This window comes from Bidens hawaiensis, unplaced genomic scaffold, assembly GCF_021521415.1.
Source record: "Bidens hawaiensis isolate Kalapana, Puna unplaced genomic scaffold, B.hawaiensis_p1.1 tig00040722_1, whole genome shotgun sequence".
NCBI classification, from domain to species: Eukaryota; Viridiplantae; Streptophyta; class Magnoliopsida; order Asterales; family Asteraceae; genus Bidens; species Bidens hawaiensis.
In genome coordinates, this window is record NW_027497207.1 from 148,225 (window position 1) to 168,123 (window position 19,899).

At 37.1% G+C, this 19,899-nt stretch overlaps 2 pseudogenes across 2 annotated transcripts in view; one reads left to right on the plus strand and one right to left on the minus strand.

Moving 5' to 3' along the window:
• The window catches only part of LOC143592384 (linoleate 13S-lipoxygenase 3-1, chloroplastic-like), a 29,727-nt pseudogene extending 25,839 nt beyond the window's left edge, over positions 1-3,888 (plus strand). The window contains exons 4-10 of the transcript XR_013145921.1: positions 148-385; positions 744-1,013; positions 1,106-1,190; positions 1,283-1,385; positions 2,197-2,498; positions 2,588-2,854; positions 3,059-3,888. The product of XR_013145921.1 is annotated as a linoleate 13S-lipoxygenase 3-1, chloroplastic-like (transcript). The remainder of the gene's footprint in view (positions 1-147; positions 386-743; positions 1,014-1,105; positions 1,191-1,282; positions 1,386-2,196; positions 2,499-2,587; positions 2,855-3,058) is intronic.
• A 10,866-nt stretch (positions 3,889-14,754) lies between these two features.
• On the minus strand, positions 14,755-19,132 carry LOC143592385 (putative hexosyltransferase MUCI70; annotated as a pseudogene). The gene is made up of 10 exons (XR_013145922.1): positions 18,875-19,132; positions 18,520-18,806; positions 17,655-17,960; positions 17,364-17,574; positions 16,404-16,512; positions 16,128-16,327; positions 15,948-16,051; positions 15,676-15,863; positions 15,395-15,600; positions 14,755-15,083 (listed from the first exon to the last, which is right to left on the minus strand). The product of XR_013145922.1 is annotated as a putative hexosyltransferase MUCI70 (transcript).
• Positions 19,133-19,899: the final 767 nt, after the last annotated feature.

The window sequence follows — 19,899 nt, forward strand, 5'->3', positions numbered from 1 at the left end:
TAATACCATGAAAACCCTCATGGTTATGCACAAAAAGAGGCAAATTAAGTATCAAGTTTTCTTCGGGTTGTGCACAAAAAGAAGCAAATTAAGTATCAAGTTTTATACCATTTAACTTTATTATGTATTAATTGATGGGTTAAACAGGCATATTTACCAAGTCAAACACCTGAGGGGCTGAAATACTTGAGAGCTAAGGAACTCAAAACCAAGAGAGGAGACAGAAATGGAGAAAGATTGTCTTCAGACAGAATATATGATTATGACAAGTATAATGATCTTGGGAATCCTGATCAAGGAGTTGAATTTGCAAGTCCAACACTAGGAGGTGAAAGAAACCCACATCCCAGACGTTGTCGCACAGGACGTCCCTCCACAAGTACTGGTAAGTTTGTTTCTTAATTCGGGATATTGGATGTTAGTAATCCCAACTTTGACCTATTGGTCGACGCTAAACCCAATTAAAAAATATATTCTAAACAGTCCCAACTAATTTCAACATATATGTGTTTTCCATTTCATCAAAAAGTTGGCGGAGTTATTTTTCAGTTAGTATGGGATTGCTGGATGAAAATGAGTTGAAAGTGGGACGGTAAGAAAATATTTTTAAGATTGGATTTACTGTTGGCTAATAGATCAAAGTTGAGATTGTTCAAATCCAATAACCCTTTTAATGTTCCAAATAGTAAGAAAGGTTACTCATGAAAACCAAGAAAGTATATAATTTCCCAATATTTATATAGATGTAAGTACTGAAAAGCCAGTGAATACAATGATTTCTTCAACTTATGTTCCAAGAGATGAAGTTTTTGAGGGGACAAGACGCAAAGATATCATTAATGATATTTGGAAGGGAGTGATGCACAATATTCCTCCCATGGCCACTTTCTACAACCAGAATGGTGTGTCTAGGAATATTACAGATTTTACAAGTCTTTATAAGAATATGAATATGCATGGACTATTGAAGGTTTGGGATATGTTCAAGTTTGATACACCAAAAAACGTGCCTTGTAAGTGCAAACACGACTAGGAAATCAAAGTTATGCGCAATCATCATTTGTAGTGTTTGTGAATCATAAAATAAACGTCACTGAAATTCTAGGGAATGTAACAAGCTACGTGCAAGAAGATGAACTTGCTCGTCAAACCCTTGTTGGGATAAACCCTGTGAGCATCGAGAAGTTGAAGGTTATATGTTCCTATATATTCGATCTCAATCAAACCGATTATAAGATCAATTGCTAGCTTTACTTTAACGACATTCGGTTATGTATCTACGGGTATTTCCTCCTGTGAGCAAACTGCTTGAATATGGACCACCAGTATCAGCTCTTAAAGAGGAACACATTATAAACCACCTCAATGGAATGTCTGTACAACAGGTCTATCTTCCAACAGACGTTGATTAATAGAATATAAGAAGCACTAATGATTTAGAAATGGGAAAATTACCAATATAAGCAGGGAACTAAAAAGTAACCAAAGTTGTCAAAACCAACAGAAAAAATGACATACAAGCCCTTTGTCATCACTAATCACCAGCTTAAGTTCAACCCGGACATACAAATATCATGTAAAAATGAGTTGGCAACACTATAGCCTGACATGTTTCTCATTTGGGCTAAGGTGGTGCCTAAAGCATGAATAAGCAGGATAGGCGCCTTGTCTGTCACGACTCCAGAGGTGGCCAACAAGACACACCCCTGGAGCCTTAGCTGGCATGATACCCATGTAGCCCTTTTATTTGCGTATAGGCACCACTGCAGCCCTATTGAAACACATGACATCAGGGGCGAAGGTTATGAAGGACCCGCGGTGTCCCCGGTCACCCTCGTTTTTCACTTAGTAGTGTAAATTTTCGCGATTTCGTATGAAAAATCTTACATGTATTGAGACCAGACACCCATAACATATGTTTCCGCGACTTCGGGCACCCCTTTGATTAAGCCCAAGTTTCGCCACTGCATGGCATGATAAGGTGTTGCCAACTCAATTTTGCATTAAATTTCGTCCGGGCTTCCACTAGTCCCTAGTGGTGCCCATGGAGTTAGGTGATATTGCTCTATTAATTTTGCCTATTTTTGACATTTTTGTTAGTTTTTAGTTCCATGCCTATTATCGGTAATTTTACGTATACAAATGTTGGTGTTGATTTTTTTGTTTGAATTTCAAACTCTATTTTTGTATTTTCAGGCCTTGGATGAAAACAAGCTTTTCATATTGGATTACCATGACATTTACCTTCCATTTTTAGAGAGGATAAATGCACAAGAAGACCGAAAAGCGTATGCAACCCGTACAATCTTCGTTTTGTCAACATTGGGAACTCTAAATCCCATTGCAATCGAGCTCAGCCTTCCTCCAAAAGACACCAATATCCCGTCAAAACAAGTTCTCACTCCTCCGGTTGATGCAACCACCAAGTGGCTTTGGAATCTAGGCAAAGCTCATGTATGCTCTAAAGACACCGGTGTTCACCAACTTATCCATCATTGGTATGTCAAATGTACTTGTGAATTTGCACCTTTTTCAAAATGGCAAGCAAAAAATACAAATTACTTGAGTTTATATATTGGATATATAGGTTGCGGGTTCATGCATGTATTGAACCATTCATCATAGCCACTCACCGACACTTGAGCTCAATGCATCCAATTTTGAAGCTTCTAAATGTGCACATGAAACATACACTTGCAATAAATGCGATGGCACGTGAGAGTCTAATATCTGCAGAAGGGATTATAGAGAGCCACTTTTCTCCTGGGAAATACAGCATGGAGATGGTATGTGCTGCCTATCGTGACTGGTGGCGCTTTGACTTGGAAGGTCTTCCTGCAGATTTGATACGAAGGTAAGAATACAACACCATTAGACCAACAAAGAAAAAGAAAATAAAAAAATAAGTTTAAATAGTTAAATAGGGGCTAGTTGCCTTCTATTTCCGTGTAAAAGAATATATATTTTATTTTAATGGAATATTTGAAGTCAAATAGTCATGGTAGCTTAAAAACAGCATATAAAATTTTCTATGTACTTTACTCGACTTTGGTTGCAGAAGAATAGCAGTACCTGATGAAACAAAGCCCCATGGGCTGAGACTTCTCATTGAAGACTACCCATATGCCAATGACGGGCTTCTCATATGGTCTGCAGTTCAAGAGCTTGTGCATACTTATGTAAATCATTACTACCCGGATGAAAAAGCTATTATATCGGACACAGAACTTCAGTCATGGTACACTGAAGCCGTTAATGTGGGGCACGCCGATCTTCGTGAAGCTAATTGGTGGCCTAAACTAAGCACTCCTGAGACACTTGCCGAGATATTAACAACTCTAATATAGATATCAACAGGGCAACATGCAGCACTTAATTTTGGGCAGTATCACTACGGTGGATATTTTCCAAATAGGCCACCACTTATGCAAAAACTTATACCCCAACAACATGACCTTGAGTTTGCAAGTTTCATGGCTGATCCACACGGCTATTTTGTTGCTTCCTTGCCTAGTTTGATAGAATCGACAAAATACATGGCCATTATTGATATAATCTTGGCACACTCACATGAGGAGGAGTATCTTGGGGAGATAAAAGATGTGTACACTGAGTGGCCTTGTGAGCCAAAGATTATTGAGGCATTTTATAAATTTTCAGTGGAAGTTAAAAGAATTGAAAATGAGATAAATAGGAGGAATGGTGACACAAGACTTAGGAACAGATGTGGTGTTGGAGTTCCTCCTTACGAGCTTCTCATGCCAACTTCAAATCCTGGGGTTACCGGCAGAGGTGTACCGAACAGCATAACAATCTGAAAAGTACACTGAATAGTAATACAGTTTATAGTCGTTTTAAATAAAGCCGGTCAGGAACATTGAGTCAAGAAGACCGATACATATAAAAGGATACATAAAAACAACTATTATTACTAGGAGTATTGTTATTGTTATTGTGATTACTATTTTTATTGTTATTATTATTATTATCATTTGTATTATTATAGTTTTATATCTTAAGTATCATGATTATGTTATCTTCAACCATCACTTTGAAAATCAAAGATAAGTGTTGTAATAAACATAAGGCAGACAGCAATAGCAAAAACATAGCTGGTAGTTTAGTTAACTGCTTGTACTGTGATAATACTACTGGTGTTCATAATTTGATTGACAAAAATCATAAGGCAGGCAGAAATTACTAAATGAAATGTTGCACACTTTGCAGCCCATGAAGCAATAATTGGTTTGCACTCAAGTTTACTGAACCATAGTGTCACACCCCGACCAAAGGCGGCGGAACATGCTGGGATGCAACGTGATTCGACAAATACACAAGACACTATTAAAGTGACAATATTTAATCAACTCATTAATTTCATTCAATCACCAAAGTAACACATATTGTTCATACAAATAACATCAAAACATTAGAAATAGATATTGTTCATTCTTCTAATAACTTAGCGGTATCAAAATAGAATGACGTCTTCAAACTCCAACTCAAGTAATAATCAATCCTGTAACATGCATAAAATAACATTTGTCAACACGTATGTTGGTGAGCAATTTCATAGTTTTGAGTATATATAATATGAGTGAAATCCACAAACGTATATGAGACTATAAATAAAACATCAATCATGGTATATAAAACATATGTAAATGAGGATCCTTTCTAATCGGTAAGAATAACGACATACTTGGATAATGAGGCCCTATTCTACTAGCACAAGGCTAAGTAGTTAGGGGAGCGTATGATCATACTTAATGAGGCTCAACAACAACATAAAATAAACACTCGCGCACGTAAAGCATATGAGACATATAACACACAATAGAGCAAGTATTCTAGCATCATATACCCTAAAGTTTGTGGTTTGAGAAATGAGTATAATATAAATCATTTTTGTTTGAATAAGTATGCATGTTACCCCCAAAAGATAAAAGTGAAAACGGGGGATGAAATGTACTCACGTTAACTAAGTAACTTGAAAGATTGATTCGTGAATAATCGGAGATCGGGTTTAACGAGCAAGACCTAGATTAAACGGGTCTTAAGTTAGTAGGTAGTCTTGGAAAGGTTTAAAATAAAATATGACAAGTAAAGTAAATAAATGAAGTTTATGGTTTAAAAATGTAAATACTTGGGAAATTAAAGACATGTTCTAAAAAGTAAGTTTACTCGAAACCGAGTCTTGGTATTTCATTCATAATTATTACTCAATCTATGTTAAGTAACTTATGTGGGTTATAATGCACTAATGCAAGAACCTTTGGGTATATGAACACCAAAACAAGGTTTTAATCGAGTGTCCGGATTTGTTAACTTGGGTCTAGATAATTAACTAAACTCAAAGTTAACTTTCCAAAATGTTTTGAGATAACTCAATAAAATCGAAAGACTTAACCAAGTATATAGTTCTATTATGAAGAACCTTAACGTCCGTTAAGTGTGTATTTGGTATCACCGGTCCAAGCTTGTTATAAGATCAAGTTGGATACCGACACACCAAGTAAGTTGATAAAATACTTAAAATTAGTTTAAAATACATTCTTGAAGAAAAGATGAGTTTCGATGGCCAAAAACACACTTGTGTGTCTTAGGCAAGTGAACTCGGTTTAGTTCGGTTTTGGTTCGGTCCTTGACTCGGAATGATACCGAGGATGGTTGCCACATACCCAAATACTATGGAACTATCAAAATGGTTTTAGAAGTTGCAAGGTTCAAATCTTTCATAAACATGTTTATTTAACTATTTTAAACAAAACTAGTAAACAAAACTATTTAAAACAAAAGCTAGTAAACAAGAGTTCCGTCTTGATTCGGGTCTAATCTCGGGATGAAACCGAGACTAGTGACTTCATACCCAACACCATGGAACTCTTTAAACATGAATTAAAACTAAATTACTTACAATATAAACAAAAGCATTAAAGGGAAATAGTATAAACAAGACTAGTAAACAAGAGTTTAGTCGTGGTTCGGTCTTGATTCGGGTCTAATCTTGGGATAAAACCGAGACTAGTGACTTCATAACCAATACCATGAAACACTTTAAACATGAATTAAAAGCTAAACTACTTACAATATGAGCAAGACTAGGAAAGCATTAAAGGAAAATAGTATAAACAAGAACTACAAAGAGTTCTCCATGTAGCCTTGCCTTGTAGCATATCACCTCCCGAAGAAGATGAAAGCCGAAGGAAACAAGGGGTGCATATTATATATATGTTGTGCCACAAGATATGAATTAATAAGTAACAAACAAGAATTAAAGAAGGTTATTGCTTGATTATTAAGAACCTTAGAGGTTAGAGATATGAACTTTATTTGGGAGAGAAAGAAGATGAATGAGCAAAGAAAAATGAAGAGGATGGGGTTGTTTATATAGGGAAGGAGTCAAACTTGTTTTCCTTGTTTTATATCAATACTTGCATGTGTTTTAAAAATGTTTAAATAATACAATCTAGTAACAAATCCAAAAGGTAAGAGATGATTATGAAACATAAAAATCCAACCTTTTATATTAGTTAAAGATTTGGTTTACAAATCGGGTCGGGTCTTGATACAAATACAAATACAAAAAAAATCGAAAATGACGAATGTTACAATCTTCCCTACTTTAGGAAATTTCGTCCCGAAATTAAGAAGAATCCGTAATAAATAAGTGCGGGTACTTTTCCTTCATCTCGTCTTCTCGTTCCCAAGTAAATTCAGCGCCACGCCGTGATTCCCAACGGACGTTAACTAAACGGATGCGGCTACGTTTGGTTCGTTTCTCATTGCGGTCCACGATTTCAACGGGTTTTTCGATCATTTGCAAGGTTTTATCGATACGTACTTCGTCGAGAGGTTTATAGAGGTTACCTTCGGCTAAGCACTTTTTGAGGTTTGAGACATGAAAGGTGGGATGAACACCGGCAAGTTCTTGCGGTAAATCGAGTTTATAAGCCAATTTTCCAATCCTTTCGAGGATTTTGAATGGGCCTACAAAACGGGTGCTAGTGTTCCTTTCTTTCCAAAACGGACTACCCCCTTCCAAGGGGATACTTTGAGAAGGGCAAAGTCGCCAACATTAAACTCGAGAGGTTTTCGCCGTTTGTCGGCATAGCTCTTTTGGCGACTTCTAGCAGCAAGGAGATTTTTGCGGATTTGATTAGATACGATCGGTAGTGTCTTGAACCATCTCGGGACCGGTGATTTGGGCTTCACCAATCTCGCTCCAACAAATCGGAGAACGACACTTACGACCATAAAGAGCTTGGAAAGGAGCCATCTCAATGCTAGAATGATAGTTATTATTGTATGAGAATTCAATAAGTGGGAGATGAGAATCCCAATTTCCACCAAAATCAAGAACACAAGATCGAAGCATATCCTCGAGAGTTTGGATTGTGCATTCGGATTGGCCATCGGTTTGAGGATGGTAAGCGGTACTAAGATCGAGGCGAGTGCCCAAGGCTTCTTGAAGCGATTTCCAAAAACGGGATGTGAAACGAGCGTCACGATCAGAAATGATGGTCAATGGAATACCATGGCGGCATACAATCTCACGAACATAGATTTGAGCGAGTTTTTCAACGGAGTACTTCTCGCGGATCGGGATTAAGTGAGCCAATTTGGTTAATCGATCAACAATGACCCAAATGCTATCATTTTGCTTTTGAGTGGGAGGCAATTTGGTGATAAAGTCCATAGCGATGCCTTCCCATTTCCAAACGGGGATAGGAGGTTGCTCGAGTAAACCAAAAGGTTTTTGATGTTCGGCTTTAACCTTTGAGCAAGTAAGACATTTCGATACATAAAGTGCTACGTCCTTTTTCATACCCGGCCACCAATAAATAGATCGAAGTACATTTTATCCACACCGGGATGTACAGAATATCGTGACATATGAGCTTCATCGAGAATGAAAGTACGAAGTTCATCACGATCGGGAACCCACAAACGGTTGAGGAAATAAAGCAAGCCATCGGGTTTGGTTTCAAGTTGAAGTTCAGCTCCACATGACATTTCATAATACATATTGCCTTCATCAATGGAGGTGCATTGGTCTCGATAGATGCGGTCTTGGAGATCGGTTTGAATGATGATGCTATGAAGCAGAACGGATTTGACATTAACTTTACGACTAAGGGCGTCGGCTACAACATTCGCCTTACCGGGGTGGTAGCGAATTTCGCAATCGTAATCACTAAGTAATTCGGCCCATCGACGTTGTCTCAGGTTGAGATCTTTTTGGTCAAAGATGTGTTGTAGACTTTTGTGATCGGTGAATACAACACACTTTGTGCCATAAAGATAATGTCTCCAGATTTGAGAGCGAAAACGATGGCACCAAGTTCGAGATCATGAGTCGTATAATTCTTTTCGTGATCCTTGAGTTGCCTTGAGGCATATGCGATAACTTGACCTCGTTGCATGAAAACGCAACCGAGACCTTGGTTGGATGCATCGCAAAATACCACAAAGTCGTCGTTTCCATCGGGAAAGGTTAGGACGGGAGCGTTGCAAAGCATATGCTTTAGAGTTTGGAAAGCTTCTTCTTGTTTCGGTCCCCATTTGTAAGGTTCTCCTTTATGAGTTAGTGCGGTGAGGGGTAACGCGATTTTAGAGAAGTTTAGAATGAATCGCCGATAATACCCGGCCAAACCAAGGAAAGATCGGATCTCCATGGGTGTGGATGGAGTCTTCCAATCTTTTACGGCCTCGATTTTGGCGGGATCAACATGAATACCTTTATCGTCGACGACATGACCCAAAAATTGAACCTCTTTTAACCAAAATTCACATTTGGAGAACTTGGCATAAAGTTGTTCTTTTCTTAGGAGATCGAGAATGGAACGTAAATGATGTTCATGTTCGGCTCGGGTTTTGGAGAAGATAAGAATGTCATCGATAAACACAATCACAAATTTGTCCAAGAATGGTTTGCAAACACGGTTCATGAGGTCCATGAATACCGCGGGTGCATTGGTTAATTCGAAAGGCATAACCAAAAATTCGTAATGTCCATACCGAGTACGAAAAGCGGTTTTTAGAATGTCGTCTTCATGAACACGCAATTGATGATAACCCGATCGAAGATCGATTTTGGAAAAGCAAGTTGCGCCTTGAAGTTGATCGAAGAGGTCGTTGATGCGAGGCAAGGGGTAACGATTTTTAATGGTGAGTTTATTGAGTTCACGGTAATCGATACACATGCGAAACGAGCCATCTTTCTTTTTCACGAAGAGGACGGGAGCACCCCAAGGAAAAGAGCTTGGACGGATAAAGCCCTTATCGGAGAGTTCTTGGAGTTGATTCGATAACTCTTGCAATTCCGAAGGAGCTAAACGGTAAGGAGCCTTGGCTACGGGAGTCGCGCCGGGCACAAGGTCGATTCGAAATTCAACATGACGAACGGGTGGAAGACCAGAGACGTCTTCGGGAAAAACGCCAGGAAATTCACAAACAACGGGAATGTCTTGAATCTTCTTTTCTTTTGGATCTTTCACCACCGCTTGGGCTAGGAATGGAACGTAATTTTGGCGCAAGTACTTACGAGATTGAGAGCAAGACATAAGGTTGAGTTTCTTGGGGATCGTTTTGCCAAAGACTTTGAGAATTTTGCCATTGACGAGCGGGATACGAATGAATTTGTCATAACAAACGACTTCGGCACAGTGCAAAGCTAACCAATCCATGCCTACTATGATGTCGAAGCTTCCCATTTGCATCGAGATGAGGTCGATCGAGCACTCGTGCTTGAAAAGAGTGAGGATACAATCGCGAATGACCGAATCGATGATGATGGAATTTCCATTGGCGATTTCGACAGAAAAGGGGCGAGAAAGTTTAGTGCGAGATACGCCAAGAATAGATTCGAATTTAAAAGAAACAAAACTCCTATCAGCTCCAGTATCAAATAAAATTGAAGCTAAATGCCCATTTACTAAAAACGTACCGTTCACCGCATCGTTGGCAACTTGAGCTTGGTTGGCGTTCATCATAAAGGCACGCCCTTGGTTGCCGTGGTTAACTTGTTGAGCTGGAGGAGGTGGGAGAGCTTGCATGTCTTGCATATGTGGTGGAGGAGGAAGGGCTTGCATGGCTTGGATCGGTTGAGCGGGAGGAGCCAAGAGTTGCGGGATTTGGGGTTGATAAGTTTGAACTTGGTAGGCTTGGGTATGGTAGTAGGGTGTGGGTATGATTTGGGCTTGGTTAACAAGAGCAAGTCGAGGACAAGTATTGCGGAAGTGATTCGGGTCTCCACAATTGAAAAAAGCCCTAGGTTGGGATGGAGGGTTTTGAGCAAAAGGAGTGGGACGATTTTGGTTGGATGGGGCAAACCTCGGTGGAGCGGGTTGCCCACGAGAGGCTTCTCGACACACGTTGTTAATGTGACCATAGCGGTTACACTTGGTGCAGTGGCGACAAGCAGAGTAGGAGGGATGATGATGTTGACAAGTGTTACATAATGGGTGCGGGCCGGAATACGGTTTTTGGTTTTGGAGTGCGTGGGATTGAGATTGAGGTTGTGATGGGTGGGTGACAGCATAGTTTCGGTAGTTTGGTTTGATTTTTTTTTTTTTTGGTATGGTGGGTGGAATTGGAGTAGTTGATGGATTGAGGTTGTGGGTCGACTTTAGCTTGAGGGGTTGGTTCAGGCTTACTCTTGTCACTCGTTTTCTTGATGGAGAGGGTACCGTCTTTGACATGGTTTTCAGAAAGAGCACCGGCGAAGGTAATAGCATCATGAAGGGTTTGCAGGTTGCGACTCATCACCGAGTCACGGATTTGCATAGGCAAACCGCCGACATACTTGTCAATAGCCCTTTCGAGAGGAGTGACCAAGTGAGGAACCAAGAGACTAAGCTCGTGAAAGCGGTTGGAGTAGGTGGAGTTGTCACCACTCTCTTGCTTGAGTTCCCAAAATTCGGATTCGAGTTTTTGAAGTTCATGTTTTGGGCAAAACTTTTTCATCATGACTTCTTTGAGCTTGGTCCATGAGTAGGCCATAGCTACTTCCGCTCCATGGGTGAAAATCTCGCTATTCCACCAAGTGCGGGCGGTATTCTCAAACATGCTAGAGGCATACGTGGTCTTTTTGAGTTCGGGGCACTCACAAAGAGTAAACACACTTTCCATTTTCTCGAACCATTGTAACAAAGTGGTGGCAGAGTTCGTACCAAATAATTGGGATGGGTTGGCACTAGTGAAGTTTTTCAAAGCGAAAGGTATGGGGTTGGGTGTGGTTTGAGCAATGGTGGGTTGAGTGGCTTGGATTTGAGTTATGAGTCAGGGAATCACAGCGGCGATTTCTTTTGCTACCATTGCGGCCTTCCGACGACCGGAGCTCGACTTGCGTAGTTGGCGACGGATTGGAGGCATTCTAAAATAATAAAAGAGAAATTGTATAATTTTGGGGTAATTGATATAAGTATGAGGGAAAAAGAGTAAATGTAGGGTTTAATGATTGTGAATCCTAGAGTTATGAGAATGAGAATGTTAGTAAAAACCATTTTATACTTGCATCAAAAGATAAAAATGTATATATATTTATAAGTTTCAAACTTTTGCCATTCAAAAATTGGAGGTTTTGAGATTTTGAAATTTATATATATAGTCGGGAAAATCGTACATGAAATCACCAGGGTTTGATATCACGACAAATAAAGTTGTATAAAATAATAGGAGGAGTCGAACATGTGCACGTACCACCGCGTCTTAATTATGTTGTTGTGACTCAAATAACGATAATAACATATAATAAAAACGGAGATACAAAGAGATGTTAAAAATAACTTGTATTTTTAACACCAAAAATTATATAGAGGCAACCGGAACGCTTGCATTCGACAACTTAAAGTATTGACATATATAACACGATTTGTAGGCCTAGAAAACGCACACTATAATTCAACCATCCCAAGTAAGTATATCACCTTCGATTCTTTGAATCTTTTTGTCAAATGGTCGTCTCATAGTGATTCGCTTTCCATGATGGCTACAAACCCGATATAAATGCAACCTTTAAGGAGATCTTAAATAACGGGATCCAAATTAAGTTTGTGATCCATAAAACACAATATAAAAACTAATGTTTTTGCGTTTAAGGTAAGGATACCTTGGAATACTATGAGAGTGTGTGCATGTGTATATTTTGAAGATTAAATGAAATGAATAAGCAATTAAATGTATAAGTGTAATGAACAATCAAGTAGGGTAACACGTATAAGGACCCTAAAGCAAAACTATACTAGGCCGTTACGTCTAACCACCTATCTTATAATCTTGGCTCTGATACCAATCTGTCACACCCCGACCAAAGGCGGCGGAACATGCCGGGGTGCAACGTGATTGGACAAATACACAAGACACTATTAAAGTGACAATATTTAATCAACTCATTAATTTCATTCAATCACCAAAGTAACACATATTGTTCATACAAATAACATCAAAACATTATAAATAGATATTGTTCATTCTTCTAATAACCTAGCGGTATCAAAATAGAATAACGTCTTCAAACTCCAACTCAAGTAATAATCAATCCTGTAACATGCATAAAATAACATTTGTCAACACGTATGTTGGTGAGCAATTTCATAGTTTTGAGTATATATAATATGAGTGAAATCCACAAACGTATATGAGACTATAAATAAAACATCAATCATGGTATATAAAACATATGTAAATGAGGATCATTTCTAATCGGTAAGAATACCGACATACTTGGATAATGAGGCCCTATTCTACTAGCACAAGGCTAAGTAGTTAGGGGAGCGTATGATCATACTTAATGAGGCTCAACAACAACATAAAATAAACACTCGCGCACGTAAAGCATATGAGACATATAACACACAATAGAGCAAGTATTCTAGCATCATATACCCTAAAGTTTGTGGTTTGAGAAATGAGTATAATATAAATCATTTTTGTTTGAATAAGTATGCATGTTACCCCCAAAAGATAAAAGTGAAAACGGGGGATGAAATGTACTCACGTTAACTAAGTAACTTGAAAGATTGATTGAATAATCGGAGATCGGGTTTAACGAGCAAGACCTAGATTAAACAGGTCTTAAGTTAGTAGGTAGTCTTGGAAGGGTTTAAAATAAAATATGACAAGTAAAGTAAATAAATGAAGTTTATGGTTTAAAAATGTAAATACTTGGGAAATTAAAGACATGTTCTAAAAAGTAAGTTTACTCGAAACCGAGTCTTGGTATTTCATTCATAATTATTACTCAACCTATGTTAAGTAACTTATGTGGGTTATAATGCACTAATGCAAGAACCTTTGGGTATATGAACACCAAAACAAGGTTTTAATCGAGTGTTCGGATTTGTTAACTTGGGTCTAGATAATTAACTAAACTCAAAGTTAACTTTCCAAAATGTTTTGAGATAACTCAATAAAATCGAAAGACTTAACCAAGTATATAGTTCTATTATGAAGAACCTTAACGTCCGTTAAGTGTGTATTTGGTATCACCGGTCCAAGCTTGTTATAAGATCAAGTTGGATACCGACACACCAAGTAAGTTGATAAAATACTTAAATTAGTTTAAAATACATTCTTGAAGAAAAGATGAGTTTCGATGGCCAAAAACACACTTGTGTGTCTTAGGCAAGTGAACTCGGTTTAGTTCGGTTTTGGTTCGGTCCTTGACTCGGAATGATACCGAGGATGGTTGCCATATACCCAAATACTATAGAACTATCAAAATGGTTTTAGAAGTTGCAAGGTTCAAATCTTTCATAAACATGTTTATTTAACTATTTTAAACAAAACTAGTAAACAAAACTATTTAAAACAAAAGCTAGTAAACAAGAGTTCGGTCTTGATTCGGGTCTAATCTCGGGATGAAACCGAGACTAGTGACTTCATACCCAACACCATGGAACTCTTTAAACATGAATTAAAACTAAACTACTTACAATATAAACAAAAGAATTAAAGGGAAATAGTATAAACAAGACTAGTAAACAAGAGTTTGGTCTTGGTTCGGTCTTGATTCGGGTCTAATCTCGGGATAAAACCGAGACTAGTGACTTCATAACCAATACCATGAAACACTTTAAACATGAATTAAAAGCTAAACTACTTACAATATGAACAAGACTAGGAAAGCATTAAAGGAAAATAGTATAAACAAGAACTACAAAAAGTTCTCCATGTAGCCTTGCCTTGTAGCATATCACCTCCCGAAGAAGATGAAAGCCGAAGGAAACAAGGGGTGCATATTATATATATGTTGTGCCACAAGATATGAATTAATAAGTAACAAACAAGAATTAAAGAAGGTTATTGCTTGATTATTAAGAACCTTAGAGGTTAGAGATATGAACTTTATTTGGGAGAGAAAGAAGATGAATGAGCAAAGAAAAATGAAGAGGATGGGGTTGTTTATATAGGGAAGGAGTCAAACTTGTTTTCCTTGTTTTATATCAATACTTGCATGTGTTTTAAAAATGTTTAAATAATACAATCTAGTAACAAATCCAAAAGGTAAGAGATGATTATGAAACATAAAAATCCAACCTTTTATATTAGTGAAAGATTTGGTTTACAAATCGGGTCGGGTTTTGATACAAATACAAATACAAAAAAAATTGAAAATGACGAATGTTACACATAGACTTCTATTTTTCCCTTCAAATTTCTGTTATAAATATATATAAGAAATTATAAATATTTTGTAATTTAATACATGTTTGAATTACAAAATAGAAGCAAAATTGCATGAATATCTAAAAAAGTATATATACAACTAAAAATATAAACCGATAAAACTAATGATTTCTTTTGATGTACAAATCTTTTTAGTTTGGAGTTGTCCGGACAAAAACTTTGCGGTGCCGCCTTGAACCGAGCCTTCTTCGACGTCTCGCGGATGGGATCTTTGTGGAATTACTTACAATATGTTTCATGCTTGTTTCTAAAGCTGAAATATTTGGTGTTTCAACAATTAGGGCTGAGGGTGGCGGTATAGTAACCGCAGGAGGTGCTTCGGGAAGAGGCAGCAGCAGTGGCGGTGGAAATAGCAATGGTGGTGGCGGCCAACGCTCAAGAATATCGCGATGGTTCCCTGAGAGAGACCAAAAGAATCAGCATCACCAAGAAAGAAAATTACAAGAAATCTTCAAAATCAAGAAAGTCAAAGTGGATCTTGAAAGTTGCATGACATTGACTTTTAATATCAAAAGAATTAATTTTTAAATCCAAAATCTTGAAAATCTTCAGAAATCTTTTTAACCATGTGCAAATCATATCAAAACTTTCAAAATAACAACACCTAATTCTAAGTTTGAAACTAGACACTAACCAAAATTACATTAGAAAATGTACCATGCTTTGACTTTCAAAATCAAAGGTAACAATATCAGCATAGAATAATCACCTGAACTACAAAATTCCGTCTTTGACAATCCCAAAACATATGAACGGTCCAATTCGTTTTAGATGTGATCTTATCCCTCACGGTTGAAAAACTAATCTGATCTCGTGAAGTAAACCGGTCAACTTCATTGAACCAAAGACAAGTAAAAAGGTTCGATATAGGAATATGTTCTCGTATTACAACACATCCTTCCGGTACATCTGCATAATTAAAATAAATTAAACACAAGCTAATTAACAAATTATGCAAACTAACGACAATTGTGTGTTTTATACCGCTTCTAATAGGAAGTTTAGCCTCTGAATACGGGGTCAAACCCTCTTTTCTATAAAAGTCGATCTGAAAGTCAATGGAAGCATTGTCATACTTTGCAGCTGCTTTATTAGCTTCGGCTTCTACAAACACATCAAACCGCTTGTAATGTCTAGATATGGCAAAACTAGCATTCTTCCTCCACAAGAACCTGAACATTATAAAGATTTAAACTTTTAATATAATATAAGAACATATAATAACATTACTTAACATTACAAAAAAAAGTTAACACCTTTCAAGAATTTGATACGGGTCCACAACGAGCTCGAGTTTTCCATCAACCCATAGCGAATAACGAACGTTTGGGAAAAGCCTATGTAATAAAAGTTTTGGAACCTGCAAATATGTAACTTCAAGTTGAATAATATTCTATAAACTCGAGTTTTTACTTTATATTGAGTAAATAATATACTTTTCCATTGCGTCTTGGATCAGAATACGGTAAATTATGGACAACTACGATTCGCCATAATCTGATCCGTTTGCTATCATCAAGATCACTTGAGTTTCTCAAATAACTAGCGGTTTCTTCATCAACAAACATGAAAAAGCATACATCTTTCTTTGCAGTTTCACTGATGTTTTTGGGTTGTTTAATCATGTCATACGCGCCTAACAAACACCAACTATAAAAAGATTGAAAAGTTATAAAGTAGTAAACTTTGAGTAGAGTGTTTTAATATGATACCAAATATGGCGGATGCAACGAGCACTCCCCGACACTGATCCATCTCAAAAAGGTCCGAATCATCAATATCAAATCCTGTTTTGTGGCCCGTTTATCTCCTTTAACAAATCTGCTTGCATAGTTATGTATTAACTAGAGAAGAATTAATGAAAATAAATAAAATATATTTTGAACCATTTAACTATGAATTTAGGGCTGGCAAAACATGTTCAGCCATGTTAAATGGGCCAGGCACAACACAATTAACACGGTTACCAAACACAAACATGCCTCGTTTAACTAAACGTATCATTGAACATGAACACGGACATGTATCAAAAACGGGCTACATGACACAAGCTGTACAACGCGATTAAAAATAACCCGTTCAGCAACAAAAATGACAACCTGCTTTATAGTTTTAATTTTAGGAATTTATTATTTTAGGATATAACAAATATATTAAATCATATATCATATATTCAAATATTCATATACTCATATATTCAATATTTTAATATATTTAATCATTTAAAATAATTATATAGTCTTGATAAACGAGTTATAAAAACCCATTTAACACGATTAGTTAAACGGGTTAAATTGTGGCCTAAACATTTCGACCCATTTATGAACCCAACCTGTTTAACTCAAACCCAAAACCGCTTAATTTCGTGTCAAGTTGTACCGTGTTAACAGTTTGTGTCAGAAATTTCCATTCGTACTTATGAATGGGTTGGTTCTGGTTATGTATTATCTCTAGCAAGTCAAACATGCAAAATTATGCACTATCCCCTAAATCATATTGTTTAAAAAAATAGATTATTATCATAATCATATTTTGTAAACTAACTCTGTAAAATCATATAAAATTTGGACAAAAAGTGTTTCGGGTCAAATGTTACTCAGTTTGACCTGTCAGCCCGATTCGACCCATACCAACAAAGTACACATAGTAAACCGCTTTGGAGAAAATCATACCCGCAATGGACAGTCATTGACTCTTTTATGTCAAAAGATTCAAGTCTTTGCTTCAAAGAAGGATATCCACCGAATTCAGAACCACCAAATTCACTTTTGGTTAGATTTTCTTCATGAATGTATGTCAAATTTTGAAGAATCGGAGAAAATGACGAGGCGTTTGGCATCATTGCAATAGCTTCTTCCACAGGAAAGTAACACACCGGACATGCTGAAATGTCACAAAAATGGAAATAAAAGTGAGAAAAATACATAAAATTTTAAATGAAGTGTGAGATTATGAACACTCACGACGTGGGCCTGTTCTTTTCTTGTCAGCAGGTGGTGGCGGCATTGGGAAGTTTTCGCAAGGGTGGCCATGAGGAAGTGTGTATCCAGTAAAATAAACATGTGGTGGTGTAGGCAGCGGCGGCGGCGGTGGTGAGACGGTTGTAATTGTTTTGTTATTATTTAAAATAATCTTCATATCATGATTTGCTAATGAAGAATTAATATCATTTACTTTTTGTTCATTAGCACTTATTGGTGAAGAACTTGAGATGGAATTGTTCTTGAAGTCTAGACTTTGGATATTCTGAACTTCTTGTGTAACCTCACCTGCAAGATCAATCAAGATTCAGTAAGTATCGTTTACAACGAGGGGTTGATCGCGATCAAGAATGCAAGTTGAGCTAAAAAAGTACAAACTTTAGTACAATGTACAATGACCCAGAATCCAAATCACGCTAAAAATCAATCAAAATGCAGTAAATTTGATATACTACTAAAGAAAAGATGGTAAATTGAGGAATGTGTACAAAATGCAGTCAAGTGACTCAAGTTAAAGACCCATAAATGAAATTCAGCCCAAAACTAAACAAAATGCAGTAAGTTAATACACATTAAATGTTAGTACAGATTAAGTTATGAAACTGAGCTAACTTTGTACAAAAAGGACAATTTAATAATGACTCATAAACTAAATTGAGCTCAGAATTAATCAAAATAAAGATGGGGTTCACCCAATTTGGTTAAAAATGTACAACACAAAGCCAAAAATCAATCAAGATTCAAACACAGTTAATAACAATGAACCGACACAACGAACCACAAATTCTCTGAAACAAATTCAGCTAAAATCAAGCAAATTTGATCTTTAAGAGGATAAAAATCAAACCTTTGCCAACATAAAGTACCCACAACATAGCTGCAACTGAAACCAGACACAAGAACATCATTCCAACTTTCTTCCTATGCACAAACATACACATCCACATGAACATATTCTCCTTTTCTTTATTAACAACATCTTATTAGGCTTCCTAGAAGCAACTGGTGGTGTTGACTGATTATGTTTTTGTCCATTTTGAAATTGCTGTTGATGTTGCAATAAAGAGCCGTAGCTTGATGATCTTATGCCTAATGACCCACTAGTCATTGTTGTCTTTCCTCCAAAATCTCAATCTACAAACCAAATTATTATCTTTTTCAAATTTTGCAGTGGTTTAAGCCAATAAAGCAAGAATCTTTACCTCATTGGCAGCCCTAATTCTTGATAATTTGCACATCCAGATGGGTTTCTTGTGTTCTTGATTGTTTATCAGAAAACCCACAAAGATTTGGGTTTTAGGGGTCTGAAGAAGAAGAAGAAGAAGATGTGCAGAGCATATAATAATAATATTTCAGCTGCTCGGTTATTTTCGGTTGTAAAAGATCCTTTTAAAGATTTGTATGTATAGATTTTAGTGGCACAATCTATGGGTAGGTGAGTTTAACTTGGCATTTAATATTTTATTTTATTTTATTATTTTGATCATCATCATCATTATCATTATCATCGTACTCAGTATATCCCACCAATAGCAATGCTATGGTAGGGTCTGAGAAGGGTAAGATGTAGACAGCCTTACCTCTATCCCATAGGGATAGAGAGGCTGCTTCCGGTGAGGACCCCCGGCTCGATAGTAGTTTTGAATCAAGCCTTGGACATAAGACACATAACACTCAATCATCGGGACACCGACTGATTGGTGCATGTGCCCTTGTCTTTCGGCTATCAACGCCACCACATGATGCCTGATTAACCTTCCGCCACTTTTAACGTTATTTTCACGTGATTATTATTTTATTATTTTGATGTGATGTGAAAACAATGTGCCCTAAATGAAGGCAAAGCCCACCATGGATGGGATGATGTGTTATAGGGGTGGGTATTTATCGAAACATAGGTTTATAATTGGATGTGATGTTAATCGAGTTAATTTGATCAGGTTTTGAGTTAATTAGGTCAGGTTAGTCGGATTTTCTTTAAACAAGTTTAACTCGCAACCCGACCCTATCAAGGTTCGGGTTTGTTGAGTTTGGGTTTCTTGGGTTTGGGTTATACGAGTTAACCATGCTACTCTACATTCTTATGTTAGATTTTTGTGTTTGTAACTTGTGGGTAGGGGTGAGCAAAAAACCAAATTAACCGAACCGAAACCGAATTAACCGAAAAAAAACACACCGAAAAAAACAAACCGAAGCATTAACCGACGCTTAATTTTTTGTTTTTTTT